Below are 19187 nucleotides of genomic sequence, written 5' to 3'. Positions count from 1 at the left end.
AATGTGAATACACATCACAGTTGGCCGCCCCCCGCCCCAAAAGGTGGACTTTTTGATACTTCATAAGTCGAAAGGACAAAAAAGGGTTGGAAAACTGAAGGCAAGAAGCAACTAAGACGTGCTTTCAAAATTATTGAAACATAATTCAAACGGCCGCCCTCAAAGGTTGATACCCTTTATTACTTCAAACGTCGGTGAAGATATACTAGTTAGAGAAAAATAGAACAATTTAGCCTAATTTATGAAATGCACTTTTAAATTCCGGTTACAAATTAAAACATAAGTCATTCTAAATGTTGGCATCTTTGACGATTCAAACGTCGGCAGAAATATGGGTGGCAATATAATTTACCTCCTTTGTTTTAGAGCTCGGAAGAGGTAGTTTACAAAAATTAAAAATTAACGCGACATAGCTAAGTTCCCGCCCCAAACGCTGCGCGCAAATTGTTTGGAGCACTATTTTACACGTGCTGATACTTCAACTGAATAGAGTCTTCTTCAGTAAGAAGTAAGAAGACAAAACTAAAACATTGAAAAAGGCGAAGGGAAGTAGCGATGTTTTATCGTTAATTTAATTTCCGATTGTAGTGAGATCTGATGTAGAATTTCAATTCAAAACTTAAAACCTCAACAGGTCTTCACATTTCTTTACAAAAAAGACACACATACTTCTAAATCAATGCCAGGTTCTTCGCGAGCCAATTCAGCTGGCGATGGTCTTACCTCATTAAAGAAGGGTAAAATCCTCCAAGGGGGGTATTGAAATGACGAAACTCCGAACATCTATGGAACTTGAAACGGCGATCGACGTAAATTTGAATTTATCAACAAACGTTTTTAAACACCTTGGCGTCGAGACGGCTCGTTCCGCGTTGTGCGGGGTGAGATAAGTTATGAACTACAGAATTCTAGACTGTCGCTCTCTCCGTAACCAATGTGATTGTGGACAGCTTCTGCGAATGCGATAGATCTCTTACGCGGAGCCGAACAAGCGACAAAAGGACCCAACAGTGGCAATAAATATTAAATTCGAGGCTGAAAAAAGGCCGGGCCAACCTGCTTATGTTATGCCCACAAACTGTCAGTTTGAATGTTTTGCGTAGTTTCATTTCAAAGGGCGGAGTTTTTTAACAACACTCAACCACCTTTGATTAGCTCAGTCTGCGTCAGTTAAACAAACTTTATTCACATTAAACTTGAAGAAATTAAAACACTGACAAACACAAAGTAAAACACTGCTCAGTAGCTTTCATTTGAATGGTCGTACTTCAGTATTTCATCCACGGACTCAAAAAGAGTTAGAAACACTTTGTAGCGTTTAATAAACAACACCACAGGAAAGTATTGTTCGATAGCGTTCAGTTCAATTGTTACACATGAGGATTTCATCCGGCACAGAACTTTCAAAAGCTAGAGCCACAGCTTAGCACAGCATCGCAATCAGCACTTTAACCCATCAAACTCAAAGTTAGAACCACAAATCGAGACTCAAGGTTTGGTTTACAAGAGACGGTCACGTTGCACAATTCCCGTAATATCCTATACAATAATAGGTGGCAGACTAATTGAAAAAGAATTGATTCACTCGAAAGCAACTTTTATGTAATCGCAGTAAATAAAAGCGAGAAAACTTCAAATGGTCAAAACCTTTACGAGATAGAAATTATAAAGGGAGAAATATCTCGCTACAAGGCATGTATTTAATTTTTAGGATAAACAGGACAGTTTAAACTAATTAAACCTGAAACATTTGAGACTGAAGGTTGTAGCCATATAACTTTTATCAGGTTTTGACGATTTTATAAGTTTAATTCTTAACGTCGTGTCAAACAACAACAACAAAAAAAAAACATTTGATATAACTGATTAGCCACAGAGAGCCAGAGAGTGAACAGCATAAGGTTCAAAAGACATCTGCAAAATCATCATCTTGAAAGCACAATAATTTGAGAACAACAGCCTCGAGGCCCACTTTTGGTAACCAAAAAAATTCATGTTTCCTATTTATTTTGTAGACATTTGTTTGAATTGGTGCTTGCTTTGTGGTGGAATCCTTTCAGCCTGGAATATTTGCCGTTATTCATGGCCTAGTTACCTCTCCCGAGTTTGGCATAAAAAATTCCAAAAGATTCTTTGCTTCTATTCTTTCTTTGGCCATTTGGCAAGACAGCGAAAGGATTGCAAAACTTTCGCTATTCCACTATCAATAGGATTCACGTACACATTGAAAACAAAGCTACGACATACTTCGACACAAACATAACCACAGAAAAGTACTTATCAGCAGTTTTAAGGACCAAAGAAAGCGCCGTTCAACAGCTTCAGTTATTTGTAAGCTCACAGGATTTCGTCCACAGACTCACAAATTAAAACCACCTTGTACAGCATCATAAACAGCACTACAGGAAAGTACTGCTCAGTGGCTTTCATTTGAATGGTCAGACTTTAGGATGTCGTCCACAAATTCAAACCTTAGAACCAGATTGTTCAGCACAATAAACAACACCACAGCTAAGCACTGTTCAGTAGCTCTCATTTGAATGGTCATACTTTAAGATTTCATCCATCGACTCAAAACATTAGAACCAACTTGTAAAGCAAAATAAACAGCACCACAGCTGAGAACTGCCCAGGAGCATACATTTGAAGTGTGACACTTTAGGATTTCATCCACAGACTCGAGAGTAAGCACCAAAGAAAAATATTGTTCAACACCTTTCATTTGTAAGCTCACACTTTGGGATTTCATCTAAAGACTCAAAAGTTAGAACCACCATAAACAGGACAAGGAACAGCAGCACAGAAAGTACTACTCGGTAGCTTTCATTTGAATGGTCACTCTTTAAGATTTCATCGACAGATTCAAAACTTGACGCAACTTGCACAGTATTATAAACAGCACCACTTTAAAGTCCTACTCAGTAGCTTTCATTTAAAAGGTCACACTTTAGGATTTCGTCCACAGATTCGAAAGTAATAACCACAGGAAAGTATTGCTCAGCAGCTTTTATTAGTAAGCTCACACTTTAGGATTTCATCCACTGACTCAAATGCTAGAACTACCACATACAGCATGATAAACAGCAACACACGAAAGTACTGCTCAGTCGCTTTCGTTTGAATTGTCACACTTTAGGATTTCGTCCACAGCCTCAATCGCTAGAACCACCTTGTTCGGCATAATAAACAGCACCAGGAAAGGCAAGTACTGCTCTGTAGCTTTCACTTGAATGGTCGCACTTTTGGAGTTCGTCCAGACTCAAACGTTAGAACCACCCTGCACAGCATAATAAACAGCGCCACAGGAAATTACTGCTCAGTAGCTTTCATTTCAGTGGCCACACTACACACTAAAAGACAGACCACCTCGTAAAACATAAAAAGAAAGTAAAGTTACAAAAAACAACCCACAGGAAAATACCTAGATCAATAGCTTGTACTTGACTAGTCACGCTTGAACATATCATCCACAGACTAAAAAGCAAGAACCATCGTTCACACCACAATACACAGCTGACTGACAGAAGAGAAGAATGTACTGTTTAGTTCGTTTTAATTAATTGTATTTTTACGCATCAAGATTTTGCACAAAGATCGGTGCAGACTAAAAAGCTAAAACCGTACTTATAATACAAGCTTTGCTTCTAAAACTGAGAGAATCGTTTTTCAGTGAAGAAAGTATCTCATCGACCTGTACAAACTGTTCCAAGAAAGAGACCTTTTTGAATCAGGATTTCAGAACTTGCATCACGCCTAGAATCTGATAATTGACCTTTGTTATCTTGGTAACCAACCGAAGCCGTAAAACAAACATACAGGTGCGGCGTTCCGTTATATTAGTTCCACGCGATAACGTGCTAAGTAAACAAACTTGTACACCTCGGGGCAAAATGTGGCCACGACAAAAAACGACCGACAACCACCAAACAAAGATACAAACAACACCAATGTTTTCTTCATAACCAAGTAGGTTTTGGCGCCAACTCATTAGGCTCCCTGCCGGGTCAGAAAAAACCGCTTAACACACGGCTGCCATGAGCACCCAATGGCGGGCTTTGAAAAGCGGTGCGCCGGAGAAATGCAAAAGGTATCTGTTGAAGAGCAGTTCGTCTTTACGTCGCCTGTCGCGCAGCGTGCTAGCACGTAGAACAGAGGATATGATCGAAACGCCGTGATTCGTTTTGATAAGATCACCCACGCGAATTAACCCGGCAGCTGAGATGACAAATATCCACGAATAAACAAACTGCAGCGTGGTGAAAATTACAATGAAAATTTTCTCTCGCGGCTTATACTTGCCGGCTGAAAAGCATTGATCGGACTGAAGGCATTTGTTCACAAGAGAGCCGACTTCAAAGGTTCAAAGGTGGAACAAACAAACAAAATCAATAAGCAAAATATTAAACTAATGGAAAAGTATTGTTCAACAGCTTTCATTTGAATGGTATGCAACACTTTAAGATTTCATATACAGACCCTAAAGTTCGAACTACTTTGTACAGCATAATAAACAGCACCACAGGAAAGTACCGCTCATGCAGCAGCTTTTATTGGAATGGTCACACTTTAGGATTTAATCTATGGACTTCGACTTTAGAACCCCTTGTACAGCATAATAAATAGCATCACAGGAAAGTACCGCTCAGTAACTTTCATTTGAGTGGTCACACTTTAGGATTTCGTCTACAGACTCAAACGTTAGAGCCACCTTGCACAGCATAATAAACAGCACCACAAGAAAGTACCACTCAGAAGCTTTCATTTGAGTGGTCCGGCACACGTTAGGATTTCGTCTACAGACTCAGAAGTTATAACCACCTTGACCCACCTTGTACAACAGAATAAACAGCACCACAGGAAAGAACTGCTCGGTGGCTTTCATTTGAATGGTCACACTTTAGGATTTCATCCACAGACTCAAACGTAAGAACCACCTTGTACAGCATAACAAACAGCATCTAAGGAACGTACTGATGTGTAGCTTTCGCTTGAATGGCCTTAAAACTCTTTGGGATGAACTGATGCAACAGACTCGGGGATCGGAAGAGTAAATTCGACTAAGCTGAACCATGCAAGATGTTCTCGACAGTCTTCACAAGACGTTAAGTAATAAAAACCCTGTCTACTTGAATGTTATAGTAAAATAGAAAGGTCAGGAGATGACCCCGGAGATGGAATAATGTACGACACAGATCACCCCTTGGGATTTGTGTTTACACTTGAAATAAGAACGAAAGAAAAGATCGAATCAAAGTCCTCGAAATTTTGAAGAAGGAGAAATTTAAAAGGCTTGTTAGTCGAACTTTGCTGTTGTCGTCAAACTGCACAAAATATTTCAAAGTATAAAGTGCTCTTAGAGCAACGAGAAGAAAATATCGAGTGAATCAGTTATCGAAGAAAGAAAAAGAGAGTTACTTTTTTACTGAACAATTTTTGCAATACACATGGGAACTGAAGAACTTGAGAACATTGGCCAACGTTAAATTCAAGTTCCAATCGGTTTCATCCTTGCCATCTTCAGGCAAAGATAACTAATACTACTTCTAGTGCATTACTTGTCAGGGAAGAGTATAAATAGTCTTGGCCGAGGACCATCACTTACTCGAACAACTTCCCGAGCGAGATTACAACACTGGACTCGGAGGAGCGATTAAAAATGGAAGTCAATGCCCTCTTTCTTGTGTGAACCATTCATTTTATTTATTAGTTAAATTTACACTCACCCCTTTTATCGCATTACAGTTTGGTTTTAGAGTACTGCACTCAACTCGCGAACTTTCCAAGTAAGGATCTTGCGAGTATAATACGTAGAGTAGAAAGCTCAAGCATTATTTTAACTTTCTCCTTGATAGGCTATTCAAAATGAAACTAAAAATAGCTGACATTACCCCCTAAGAGTAAAAACACCGTCTATATAGACTTTCTCAAAGTCGCTCGCTCGTTAGAGCTCTGACCATCGCGCTTCTAAGCAAGGTGCACGATCGCGCTTCGCGCTCTCTGAGCTCGACTTTTAAGCAAGTCCAAAAAACCCGCTGCACTCAAATCAGCATGTAATTTCCCCTCACAACATCACTACTTAATCAAACAATACAGGTCATGAGAATAAAGCAAATGATCAGTAAAGTTAACATGTCTTGTTCTCTACAGAAACTCTCCCAACTTGACCAATAGAACCATACGAAGTAAGGTTATAAGAATATGCATCTTGATATTTGGGCTTCAAGGGTGAACCATTTCCAAAGGAGACCCTGAAAACTTCACAGCCTTGTACGGCACGGTCATGGCTTCGAACGTCGCTCATGTCTTTCAAACGATATACATCTGATCTTTTTCTTTTTTACAGTGTATACACGTATTTTATTACAGAATACTTTTAGTTATTACTATAAGTTTTAATCGCGTGAGGCTAAATACTTCCGACACTTCTAAAAACAAAGTCATTCATTCTTTAAACCTGATTCTTTTCTTCTATTCATAAGATAATTCATGTGTAGAGTACACCGATGTATTCACATTCATGTAACAGATTGTTTTTATGTCTTGTATCATCAATATCTTTTGACGAAGGAGAAGCAGCCCACGAAAGACACGGGGATGAACGGTTGAGGAGAGGCAGCAGATAGGTTTGAGGTCTTGCTGTACCACAGCGCCTACACCTAACCCTACACAACAACTGCTGGTTTTCACGGAGAATTGTACAACAACACTTGGTGCAGATAGATGTACGAGAGGGAGAACTAAGATTTAAAGTCAAATTGTTTTAAAATTAAAAAATGTTACACAGAGAGAAACGTTCCGCGGTATTGGAGGGTGTTTCAGGGCTCCTTTTCATAACAGAGTCAGTTTTGACTCTAAATGGATCACCCTGGCATAACTGAACAACGGTGTATATTTGAGGGTGTAAGCAGAACGTTAGGAAGGGAAAAAGAAAACAAAGTGAAGCCAAAGTTAATCAAACTGAGTGAGCAAAAAGGGTCGACACACAAGTTGACCGCCGCGTTTGTTTAGGTATTTGTGTTTTCTAATTCAGTCAATCTAGTTCGCTTTGGATTGCCGAGTCAGCAGGAATATCCAGCAACAATTGTAGCGAGTTCTAAATGAACAAGCGCTGCACTAGAGGACATAAAAACGGTTAGATAAATTGAACAGGTCACCTGCAACAAATTCCAAGCATCGTTCAAATTATAGTGAAACTGCTCATCCTTTACATTTGGTAAGGATGATTGAATTCTCGACCACAGAGGGAACAATAAGCGCTTCGTTTCTTAAGAAACCGTTATGCATTCTTTACGGTGGCCAAATTACTATATCAACTCTGTTGATATAAATCAAACAGTCGTAAGGGACCGATACCTTTGTTGGTCTATCGGTATCGGACAGAAGGCAGGACAGACTAAGTTGAAGGGATTTCGTGAAAGACCTATGCCCCGCTTGGGCGGTAAAGGACTAAGACTACTAGTCTTTTCAGGAACGTTTTCCCAGATTCCATATGATTAGATAGATATGTAAATTACTGCAATTTTAAGCATTTTTCAATAAACAAGGCGTTCGAAAATGCTTGGCCATGCGGTATGGTTTACTTGGATAACAAATTTAACATATTTAATCGCCGACTTCTTCAAACTACAACATTTGAAATTTGTTGGAGCACAATCAAAGATTAAACGTATAGCCGCACTGAGAGGTACTTTTTCTGCACTCTTAACTTTGTTTTGTTGCTGGCATGCATCTGAATCACTGTTTTATTTTAGTACTAGTTTGTTTGAAAACAAATTGAGAAAAACGTGACTTAGGCCTTGTTTAAAGACCTTCCTCGGCTACATAAACAAGGCTACGAGCCAATCACAACTCGAAGGGAAAACTCCACCAAACTGGTGCCAAGCGCACCGGAAAAAATGCAGCCGGTGCCAAACGCCTGGGCAAAGTCACGATTCTGAACTTTCCTCCTAGCTGGGTGAAGAGGGAAGTTTTTCTTTTACTAGTTAGAGGTTGTTTGAGGTGGTTTGTGCACGTTATTAGAACAGGAAGTCGCGGTAGGCTGTGCTCAACCTTGTCTCGCTACAGAAAATCGCGTCCGTATTAGCCTTGTACTCTAAACCCATCTGTTAAACTTTAGGCAGACTACAATTATCCCTTCAAAGCGGACGGCAAAAACAGTTTTGTTCAGGGAAATAAAAAATGGCAACGTGTTGTCGCTTGCTATGTTACAAAATGAAAGTTCAGTGATAACTAAGAAAACGAGACTTATCGCAAGCAACATTTTCTCTCATGAGTAAAGCGCTATAAAAGGAAGTCTCCTAACCTTGACATTTGCATGTGGTTTAAACTTGTCAGTGAAGTAAAGAGAATTCTTTGACATAAAATCGAGAACGCTAGGGTACGCTTTTTACCATCTCAAAGAAAGTACCTGTGAAAACTTTGAAAGAACAATGACAGCAACCATCGGAAAATTTCTGCCCAAAAAGATCTCAGATCATTAATTTCAAACCCAAAAAGTCGTGGCACCTCCTCGTCACTAATATACCAGAGCACCCACCCCCCTCTTCCCGGGGGGAGGGGCTCGTAAGCCTCCTTATATCTAAATTGTAAGGAGTGTACATGTACAACAAAGTAACCACAACACTATTGAAAAAGAGTTGGGTGTATAGTTTCCCAGGACTGTGGTCTGGCCTGCTTACATTTGTTCATAGGTCAGGTGGATACAGCGATAACCCACAACACTATTCAAAAAGAGTTTTGAGTAAAGTCCCCCAGGACTATTGTCTGGTCTGTTTACATTTGTTCTTGGGTCGGGTGGGTAGAGCAATATTATGAATGGATTTATAGCAGCTGTTATTTGTGACTTTACATTCTGGTCCTCAATTAAAATCTCATTCGAACATTTCCGTGACTTAAATGGAGCTGAGATTTCCAACAACTGGACTTTTGTAGGAGAGTTGTGTTATGGGCATGATTTCATAGACAAAGCACCCATTTTAACGACTGACAAGACACCTCACAAAAACATTGCAGCTAAGCTACAACTCTGCAGGGTGGTAATACAGTTTGTTTACAAAAATGAAAAATGCACATGAAATGCTATTAAACAAGTTTGACGGCGTGTAGATTTTTTGCCATTTTTGCTAACTTGGGAACTATTCAACTTAATTACGAAATTCCTTAAAAGCCAGAATCTGGCTTATTTTGGTTCAAAAGACTACTTTCTTATTTTCGGGAGCGCTCATTATTAAAGGAAATTTTGTATTATTTTCAAAATGGGTTACTGAAGGTGGACATTTAAACAGCTTTAAAACACTAAGAACCTAAAATAGCTCTAACAGCTAACACCAACAGTCCACTCAGGTTTATATTTTGAACAGCTTATTATAAGAAGGATATGTTTGCGTCTGAAATGTGGGGGAGGGGAGGGGAGGGGAGGGGCTTATATTTGGAATTCATAGTACCTATTTTGAAATTATTATACAATAATTTCGTATGTATTTATAAGAATGTTTCATATTAAATTTGAGTTTTAAACATTGGGTTAAATGCCTGACTCAAAGACCAACTGTGTCCAACAAGAGGCTGCATGTGACACTTCAATTTAGTAACTGATTGTTGATTGATTGTGTTTTATGAGGGACAATACACCATACAATCCACATTTTTTCCAGCCTTTTTTGTTGTTGTTGTTCAATTGACAAAACTTTGATTAAAAATAAATTTTTCATGTTTGTTATAAGTTAACAACAGTTTTAGCTACCTACAGGTTAGTCAGATATCGTTATTACCACTGGAATTCAATGTTTCTGATAAAATTTGTTGTAGTTGTTGTTGTTGTTATAGTGACAATATTTTTATGTTTAACAGTCTGCAGTCTTGAGCAAGTCACTCTTGTCTTCTCTAGTTTAAGAGTTCTAATGCTCAAACCAGTAAAACCAACCTTGGATATGTTGAATACTTTTTTTACATTTTACCATACCTAAACTATACAGAAATTAATAAATTACACATTTGCATGCACAAAGGAAAAATTATAACAATAAGGAGAGGAAGAGGATGATAAAAGTGGCAATGAGGCCTGATAAGGAAACTATGCCTTGTATATCAAATTTTGTTTATCATTATTTTACAAGCTTCTCCCACACAAAGCCCATTGTTATCAGTTGCTATCTCTTCTTACTTTGCTGAGAGGTAATACTGTACATGGTGTAGTAATAAAATTAATATTGTAGTTATCAGAAATAATAAATTAATAATTTATTGTATGTTTCTAACAGTACTCATAAAGTTACTTCATATGGATGATTTCTCCTTAGCATAATTTTTTAGCACCAGGTAGATTAATATTAACCCCTTTAAGCCCTAACAGTGATCAGCATCAAATTTGGCCTTGTAATATCAATGCTTATTCAACACTTGAGGTCATGAGAATTAAGGATATGATCACCCAAGGTAAATTTTCTTGATTTTTTTATAACTTCTTCACACTACTTTTTTGTAAGAAAAGTATGGAGACAAGAAATTTAAAAGAGAATTTGCTCTTTGATAGGGTTACATTAAATGGTTAAATAAACAAAGAAAACAATATTAAAACCAGTCAGTGGTTGTTAACTGCCATTAACATCACCTGGACAGAGTAGTGACATTTGGAAGAAACATCTTTAAGTCTAGGAATTTATCCTAAATTAAATGTTTTAAGCCTGCGTTTCAAATGATTTTGCCACTGATTGTAGGATTGCAAAATTCTTCAGAAGATCGTAATACTTTAAAATTCTGGAAAATCCCACAGGATCTCATAGAATTATCCCATAACCCTAAAATTATGGTAATCTTATTAGGGATTCTTATATAAGATTCTGTAAAATCCTGTAAAATATTACAGGATTATTGGAAGATCCTTCACTGGGTTGTTTAGGATCAGATCCTTGGGGGATGACCCACCATGATCTTCTGAGATCCATGCAGAAGATGCACGCATATGTATGTGCGTGTGTGTGTGTACGTGTGCGCGGTCAAAGTAAATTATCATAAGTCCATATTGTAATTCTAATATAAGATAGCTATTTTTTAAAAGTGAGGAGGCCTGACTTTATAAGCCTCGTGGTTTCTTTCAGGTTTTCTCGCCATTTATTTTCTTTCGTCAATTTTCATCATTTTTTTTTCCATCTGTAATTGTTGTATATGGCAAAATAAATATTGTATTGTATTGTATGCTAGCTGCAAGATCCCTCAAGATCCATACAGAAGATGCATGCATGCAAGCTGCAAGATCCTTCAAGATCCATGCAGAAAAATTACAAGTGTACATGCATGCTGCAAGATCCTTCAAGATCCATGCCGAAGATGTGTGCATGCAATTGTATGCTGCAAGATCCTTCAAGATTCATGCAGAAGATTTTTGCATGCACGATAGAAGATCCTTCAAGACCTGGGCAGAGGATCTGTTCATGTATGCTGCAAAATCCCTCAAAGATCAGAAGATCTGTGCATGCATGCTGCAAGATCCTTCAAGACCTGTGCAGAATATCTGTGCATGCAAAATGCAAGATCCCCCAAGACCTGTGCAGAAGATTTATGACTGCATGCTGTGAGATCCTTCAAGATCTGAGCAGTCATTAGATCTCTAGTGCATACAAGCTGCAAGATCCTTCAAGAAATGTGTAGGATCCTGCAGGATCTTTGCAGAGACCTCAAGCCTCAATGCAAGATTTTGCATGCAAGTTCCTTATTATAAATATCTTTAAGGATAAGCAGTATTATGATCCTTAAAAACCCTTCTCAAGATTCTCAAAAGATCCTTTATACTCAGAGCTTTGAGGGATTTTTTAAAGATTTTCACCATGGATAGCTACCTTCTGGAATTATCAGAGTAGAGGTGAAAGCATTCTATTTAAGGGGGCTGGAAGGGGCAGGTTGTAGCTTGTTTATTTGATTCAGAGTTATGGATTGATCATGGTCGATATAATAACAGCTTTAATTTACATAGCTAAAAATCAACTTGTACGTTGGTTTGATAGTACTTGAGGGACAAGGCTTGATTCAATCTAAAAGCTTCATATTTCATTAGAAAAGCAGATCCTTATCCATTTTTTATCCATTAGCAGGTGTTATCCATTTTGTGGGGACACGGCGGTGGTGGTGCCATGTATATTACAGTATGAAGATAAAGGAAACTCATACCTCATATCCGTCTGAGCACAATTTTCATCTAGCTCTTGTTGGACATGGTTTAAATTGTTATCACATCTCGAGGACTTCTGGCTGAAGTGATTCAATAAAAAAAACACAAGTTAATGTTAATGGCTGAATGTTTGCAGTCCTCATTACATACAGTGTAGTTTGACTGTCTCTTCATGGGCATATTAAAAAATATACATATGATGCAGACTCACTTTCTTCAAAACTGGTAGTCCAGCTAGAACCTTTCATTACCTGCAACAGATTAGCCTGTTTTCCTTGGATACCCGCGCCTTTACAGTAATATTTTCTTACCGTCTTTCTTGAGTTCCCAATTTCTCAAACAAGTTGTTTTTCCCTTTAAGGGTATGAGAAAGGGCGAGGTCTACTGTATTGTGATGTGCTTTCAGGGTTAGGTGGAGATGGAAGGGGGGGGGGGGGTTCCTTTACTGGTGTGTGCATGGTTTCCACTGGGAATATTGGGTCCTCCCTCATATAAGTCAACTTGTGTAAGTTTTGTGGCCCCAAAGGCCATTAGTTTTTTATTCATTTTCTTTGCAGAATCAGGGTTCCAGATAAGAGATGAGTCTCAGGTCAAAAACCCGAGAAAGCTGACTTCCTTACCCAACAAAATGAATGGTAAACTTAAGAAGATTAACACAGTGTACATACAGTTGCAATTTTTTTGAAAGACAACTCACCACATAAGAATTTTTAGAAAAAATAATTATTACAGTGGAACCCCGCCTTACAACCACCTCGTTAATACGATCACCTCATTATCACGACCATTTCTTTGTGCCCCGAACGAATTGAAATTCCAGTCATTTCCTTAGTTTTACAACCTCGTTAATCAAACCACCCTGTTATTACTACCACATTTTCACAGCCCAAGGGTGAGGGTTCCACTGTATTACACTCTCATCCGTATTTCTTATTTTATTTTACAACAATGTCTGTCGGTTCTTGCTTCCGGTTGTTTTTGCATATAATTGTGGTTGGTGTGGTCCTATGTGTTGCATGCTAATTAAGATAATTTTATTAAAATGAAAATCTTCAGAAGATTTGAGGAGAACCATACCTACTGATTGCTCAAGTTCTTCATTGAGTCCCTGACTTTGATTCAAGTCATCTGGAACACTGCAAAATACCATAAAATTCTGAATATAAATCCTCAACTTCTTTTGAGTTATATTTGTTCTTGGAGGGAACTTTGCATTCCCAGGTTTTCAGTAACAGCATAAAACAACCAATCCTAAGAATCCACAGGCTTATAGCCAGAGAAAGGGGGCTTTGTTACCATATAACCAAGCCAAAATTCTTAGAAATGATCCCCCTGCCCCCCTACACTCCATCCTCCATGGGGTTTGGTTTTCAGTTGAACCTTGCACAGGCTATAAAAATGTCCATATGTTATTGCAAGTCTGTTATCATTGGGTAAATCATAGCCGCCTGTTAAGGAGGTGGGACAAGCATGAAAACAATGAGATGGAATTGAGGAGAGATGCCAAGATTGTGTGTGAGCTTGCGCCTCCATTATGCGATGAATTCATGCATGACATTATTGAAAACTCAATAGTAAAGTAAGAGAAGGAAACCAGAATACTGCTTTTTTCTGCTGGAATATTTTCTTTTTCGAGTCACTTAACAGATACCTGAAAAAGGATTGGTACTGTAACAACAAACCAATTACCATTCACCCTTAAAGGGGCATTGCCACCAGGATTTTGCTGTACATGTATTTTGGTTAGCCGGTGTATAGCTGCCCGCTCTCCTCCAAAAACAAATTGCTCTCCAATATTTTTTTTTTTTTTGAGGAAAGCAGGCGACTGTGCGCAGGCTATATTTTGGTCAAAACTGCTCATTACAAAAATTTGACAGAGCCTTTCCTCTATAAACATAAAATAATATTCTCTTAGAACACCGGGAGGAAAATATTATTAAGCAATTTTTCAGAGGAATAACAAACTGTCATCAGTTTTTAGTGATTTCCCTGAGATACACAGGAAGAACTTAAAAATTAGCCAATTTTATCAAGTTAAAATCCATTTCCACCCTCAAACTAAGCCATTTGCAGCCAAAGATAGACTTAATAATATATTTATTAATACCCTGGTTATATTTACAAGCAAAGGTGCTCTTTTTCTTAGCTGACTTAATAGTATTTGAACAAAAGTCGGTTGTTAAACCTTAAGAATTTAATCAACGTACTTGTTTGATCATTTTATCTCAAAGGCGGAAGCTAAACACCAAAATATTGAACAATCATGGCTATGTAAAATTTAGAAGGGACCGATCGCGACCTTCAAATCAAACGATTTGATTTATGCGATGTTTGTGATATCTGAGCGTTATCGCTTACTTTTGTTGAGATTTAATACAATTTTAATTTTCTAAAGAACTTGAATTAAGCTTACGAAGTAAATTTAATACGATTTAAAAACACAAAAGAAAAATAAACAGCCTAACAGTTTGGTAAATATACGCGGCTCACCTTTGGACATGCCATTCAGCACCAGTGAGCTGAATTTGCCGATGTTTTACTGAGCAGCTCGAAGCGCTTGAACAAGGTCATCAAATGCATATCGGGCAACTGCAATAAAGCGTTTTTTCCTCTGAAAATTCTCCCAAAAGGCGGAAAAACCTTTGTTTTCTCCACAACAAACTCGCATGGCTGCGCTTCCCAGCTGCGCACATTCAACTCAAGCGCGCTTGGGCGCCTTGGCACCAGTAAACCAATCAAAAACGAGCAAGTTATTTTAGCGGGAAACTTTCTGATTGAAGGGAGGGGAGACAGGGGAACCAAGGAAGGATTCTTGCTGTCCCTAAAATTTTGGACTAAAAACATGTGCCAGAATTTTTCCTTCCCAGAAAAAACATGGTCCGAGCACTTTAGATTCCAGATGTTTCGGTAGATGAGTAAATTATTCCAGTTTTTAAGCATTTTACAATACACAAGACGTACGAAAATGCTTGGTTATGTGGTTCCGTATTTACTTGGATAACAAATTTAACATATTTTTAAAATTAATTGCCGTCTTCTTCAAACTACAAGTCTTGACATTTGTTGGAGCACCATCGAAGATTAAACGCTTGGGCTTACTGCAGAGAGGAAGTTTTTCTGCACTCTTTACCGCTTTGCTTTGTTGCTGTTTTTGCCCAGAATACGTCGTATAGTGAACTGTGTTCAAAATATTCAGAACATTCCAGTTATTTATGTCATGGTTCAATTTTACATCTGGTTTAATATTTTAAACGGGTTTAATTTTTTCTAAACTGGTTTGATCTTTCAAACTGGCTTCAAATTTTCCAAATCATTTAAATATTTAACGTATTGCAAGACTTTTAGAAGTGTATATGACAGAATTGTTTAATTAGCTTGATCAAATGTTAATGTTGTGCTCGTCTAAAAATCAAAAAAAAAAAATTCCTTATCAAATTTTCTTGCCCACGTTTGAGGCGTGTAAAAGTGTCAAATTTTACTTCCGGCGAGACGGGAGACTGGGGATAGTAGGGCTGTGACGTCAATACAGGAACGCAAGTCTCGCGATTTCTCTGTTCCTCAGTCGTTTTTCGTGTGCAGAGAAAGAAAACTGTGTAGACGAAAATATGAATGGGATTGTTAGATACTCAGAATCAAACAAGCTATTTGCGAACAATCATTCAGAAATAGCGAAAAACTTTAAAAGTTTCGTTACGATTGACAGCAAGGCGCCATGCAGAGAAAATTAAATCTGGACTGTGATGATGAGTTCTTGGCGAATAATTTATCCAGGTGTTCGGATTGGGGACTGTCTAGAAGCACTCTCTTTGAAAACCCAAAACTCGAAAACGAAGGACCTTGTAACTTCGAAAACGAAGCCTCCTAATATTAGAGCTCCAAAATGAAACACCAGCTCCTCCTTTGCTCAGCTTGGTGTTAGATTTCGAATAAGTTTTTCCCAGTAGTCGTTCCTTGCACATCAAGTAACACAAACATATACTTTAGTCTTAATTCTTTGAAAGTAACCGATTGAAGCACAGGATCGTTTGTCCATTTGAATTTTCTGTTTCTGTTCTCGGATCGTGTGACAATCATCGAGCTAAATTTAACAAGGACTTCCTCTTCTTGAAGAAATTCGTCAGGCTAGTAGAAGATAAACAGTCGATTTAAATGTTCTTACATCATAGCCAGTCTTATATTAACGTCTTATTAATGCTGACAGTTTCGATGACTGTCAGCCATCTTTATCAAAACTAGTTTTAATTGATAAAGATGGCTGACAGTCATCGAAACTGTCAGCATCAATAAGACGTTAATATAAGACTGGCTATGATGTAAGGACTTCCTCTGTCATAATACTGAAATACGCTTTCCTCAGCGCAATCTTCTCATTTTTCCTGGACTCTTGTGGCCACAGTTTTAATTCAAACCATCTTTTATGCGAGAGCTCAATAATAAGCTGATAATCAACGCTTCGTTTTGGATTAAGTCATTCCTTGATAGCCGTGTAAGGTAAATTTTGTAAAGTAACTAGTCACAGTTATTGCGCGCGTATGGCGGCTCTACCCACCCTTGTAGTTTGTGATATAAGTCGGCTGTAATGATTTGCGTTTAAACTTTTATAAAGCACCAACGTTATGAGATAATTATCTTATCCAATAACTTGAAAATCGTTTCTGTCAAAATTTCTTAGATGCAGAAAAATCATTTCCATTACAGTGCGGACACTCGAACTGTGAACGGCTAAGGCTTTTTTGGACTTTTCTCTCTCTGCAATATAAACAGACTAAAGAAAATTTATTACTCGCTAAGAACTTTACATCTTTTTTCTGATTCAATGTTGTTAAAAACAGGTCGGATTCATTGTTTTCAAGATAGTTTCTGATTGGACAGCATTTGAAAAAAAAGGCGAAGAAAAGGATTGACTGTTCACGGTTCGAGTGTCCGCAATGTAAGCTTGACTCAGTCAACTGGATAGAAAACTTCAGGAAGCATAAGGTTGGAACCGGACAGTGATAAGTCATTACCTGTGCCAGGTACGATACTCATGGCTTAAATGGCAGTTCCTTTACGTGTAAATAGACAAGACGAGTTATGAGCTACAAACTAGTTACTTACTGTAAGTACTGCCTACAAAGTTTGTCGAGCTCTGCTGTTTTACATAGTGTCAAGTAAACAGTAACTCGCACTAATCCTCAACATCAGGCTCAAAAACACATTAGAAACCCTTTAGATTTGAGTACGAGTACGACTTTTGAATTTAAATGCAGTCAGTTCCGCAGAACAAATGGCCGGATAAGGGGGTTAGTTTCTAAAGAAACTGTGGTGCTGTGTCGGTGGGGAGTAGAAATGAATGTTTGGTTGATAATTAAAGGTAAATTGGCCATCGTGACTGGTCCGCATAGGGTTATTAGACTTAAAGGGGAAGTATCACGCGAATTTGATGTCATTTCAAAAGCCAAAAATGTTTGTCTTTCAACAGAAACAAAACAGATAAATTGTCTAGCTTTATAAATTATCGCCCCAGTGCAATAAAACTGTCGATTACTGCCTCTGGCCAGAGACAGAGTAGGTCGGGATGCCGATTGTAACTTGAAAACTGTTAGGCTAATGGTTTTCAAGTTCTCGCATTTTTGTTTCCAAAATGTGCTAGAACAGACCACAAGTTGTTCCTTTTAAGAATTGAGTTGATTTCTTTCTCCTCGTTGTTCTAGAAATATTTTGTAGCATAGCATTTGTGTTCTAGAAATTGGATTTTATTATCGCCTATTTTCGCTTTTAAATCAAGTTTCTGCGCACCGCCATTTTTGCAACCTCGTTCCCAGAGTCCTTTCTGTTTGGGAGGAAGAGAGAGACTGGAGTTAAATTTGTTTTGCTTCTCAAAAGTAAAGACAAACTAGTTAGAATAAGAACGACATATTTTTCAAGGAAAAACAGGGAGGTTTGCATCAAAGCAAAGTCAACTCCAGCCTTATCTTTCCACTCAGAGGAGGTAGGATACTAAGCACACAACAGACTTGTACTGTAAAATGGACAATCAGTGTAGTGTAATTGGGTAAGCTAATGCATAGCTCAGTAGTCTAAGCGTAGGATTTAGAAAGTAGAAAATAAAAGATATATTATCTGAGAACTGATCAGGGGTCCATTTCCCAATACTCCCAAAGAAAGTTTGGGTCAGAGGCCAGTATCTTTCAAACCCGTTTACAATCGATTGGTAGCAATTTCTTGAAACCGTAAACATTTAAAATTTTCAAAATCTATTTTCTTGGAAATGAAAACTGTGCTTGTAAAATAGTTTTTAGGGACTGAAATGTTTCCGGGAGTTTTGAGAAAGGCACGTCAGGACCCAGTTGTTTAAAGCCTATTAACTCCAATCTGAGGTAAGCATTAAGACAGGCATCTGCTTGTTTTGTGTAAAACGCTTTGTTTGTTTTTCTGTTTGTTATTTGTTTTTTCAATCGCTAAGTTTAAGTGTAAGCAGGAGAAAGCAAGCACTGAACTCAACAGGCAAGCAATCATGCAAGCGAGTAAGGAGTTGTTGACTAGACAGCGTTACAAATTTCACACTTTATGAGATCAACTTCCCTATTGTGCCTGTGAATTTGCTTACATGACACCAGCCCAAAATCACATATTGTGAATCATGATTCTCCTCCTGGAATGGAAACTATTTCTGGTGTCATGTAAAGGGGCATGGCAGTTCGTTTCAAATTTTTTTTGTGTTCAGTAAGTCCTCATTAAACCGTTTTATGTCGACGCAGCATAAAGCCAGTTCATCTCTAACCAGAATGGAAGTCTTATTGGCAGCATGACAACACCCCCTAACGGAGCAATAAATTGGTATAGCGTATACAACAAGTCTATTAAACTTCTGTAAATGTTTGTTATAAAATACTTAAATCTGTAAAGCAACACTGGCCTTGAGTTTTGTGTTGACTGACCGTCTGCGCGCCAGTTTACATCTCCTTAGAGTCAAAAACAAACCTGTCGACAGTATTTTTCTTGGGGATAAAAATAAGAAAACGTCTGCATACAAGTTCTCAGG

At 38.1% G+C, this 19187-nt stretch overlaps 1 protein-coding gene and 1 long non-coding RNA gene across 2 annotated transcripts in view; one reads left to right on the top strand and one right to left on the bottom strand.

Moving 5' to 3' along the window:
- The window catches only part of LOC146481923 (transcription factor Sp5-like), a 30357-nt gene extending 15515 nt beyond the window's left edge, over nt 1–14842 (bottom strand). The window contains exons 1-3 of the mRNA XM_085108022.1: nt 14654–14842; nt 13241–13299; nt 12163–12243 (exon numbers count right to left, since the gene is read on the bottom strand). The gene's annotated coding sequence lies outside the window, so the exon portion shown is untranslated. The remainder of the gene's footprint in view (nt 1–12162; nt 12244–13240; nt 13300–14653) is intronic.
- Nucleotides 1975–19187, top strand: part of LOC146481914 (uncharacterized) — a 147104-nt gene continuing 129891 nt past the window's right edge. Inside the window, exon 1 of the long non-coding RNA XR_014864366.1 lies at nt 1975–1995. This is a non-coding gene — a long non-coding RNA (uncharacterized LOC146481914). The remainder of the gene's footprint in view (nt 1996–19187) is intronic.

Source organism: Pavona decussata, unplaced genomic scaffold, assembly GCF_977016875.1.
Source record: "Pavona decussata unplaced genomic scaffold, jaPavDecu1.1 SCAFFOLD_48, whole genome shotgun sequence".
NCBI classification, from domain to species: domain Eukaryota; kingdom Metazoa; phylum Cnidaria; class Anthozoa; order Scleractinia; family Agariciidae; genus Pavona; species Pavona decussata.
The sequence above is the reverse complement of the archived record's forward strand: the minus strand, read 5'-3'. Positions and strand labels throughout refer to the sequence as shown.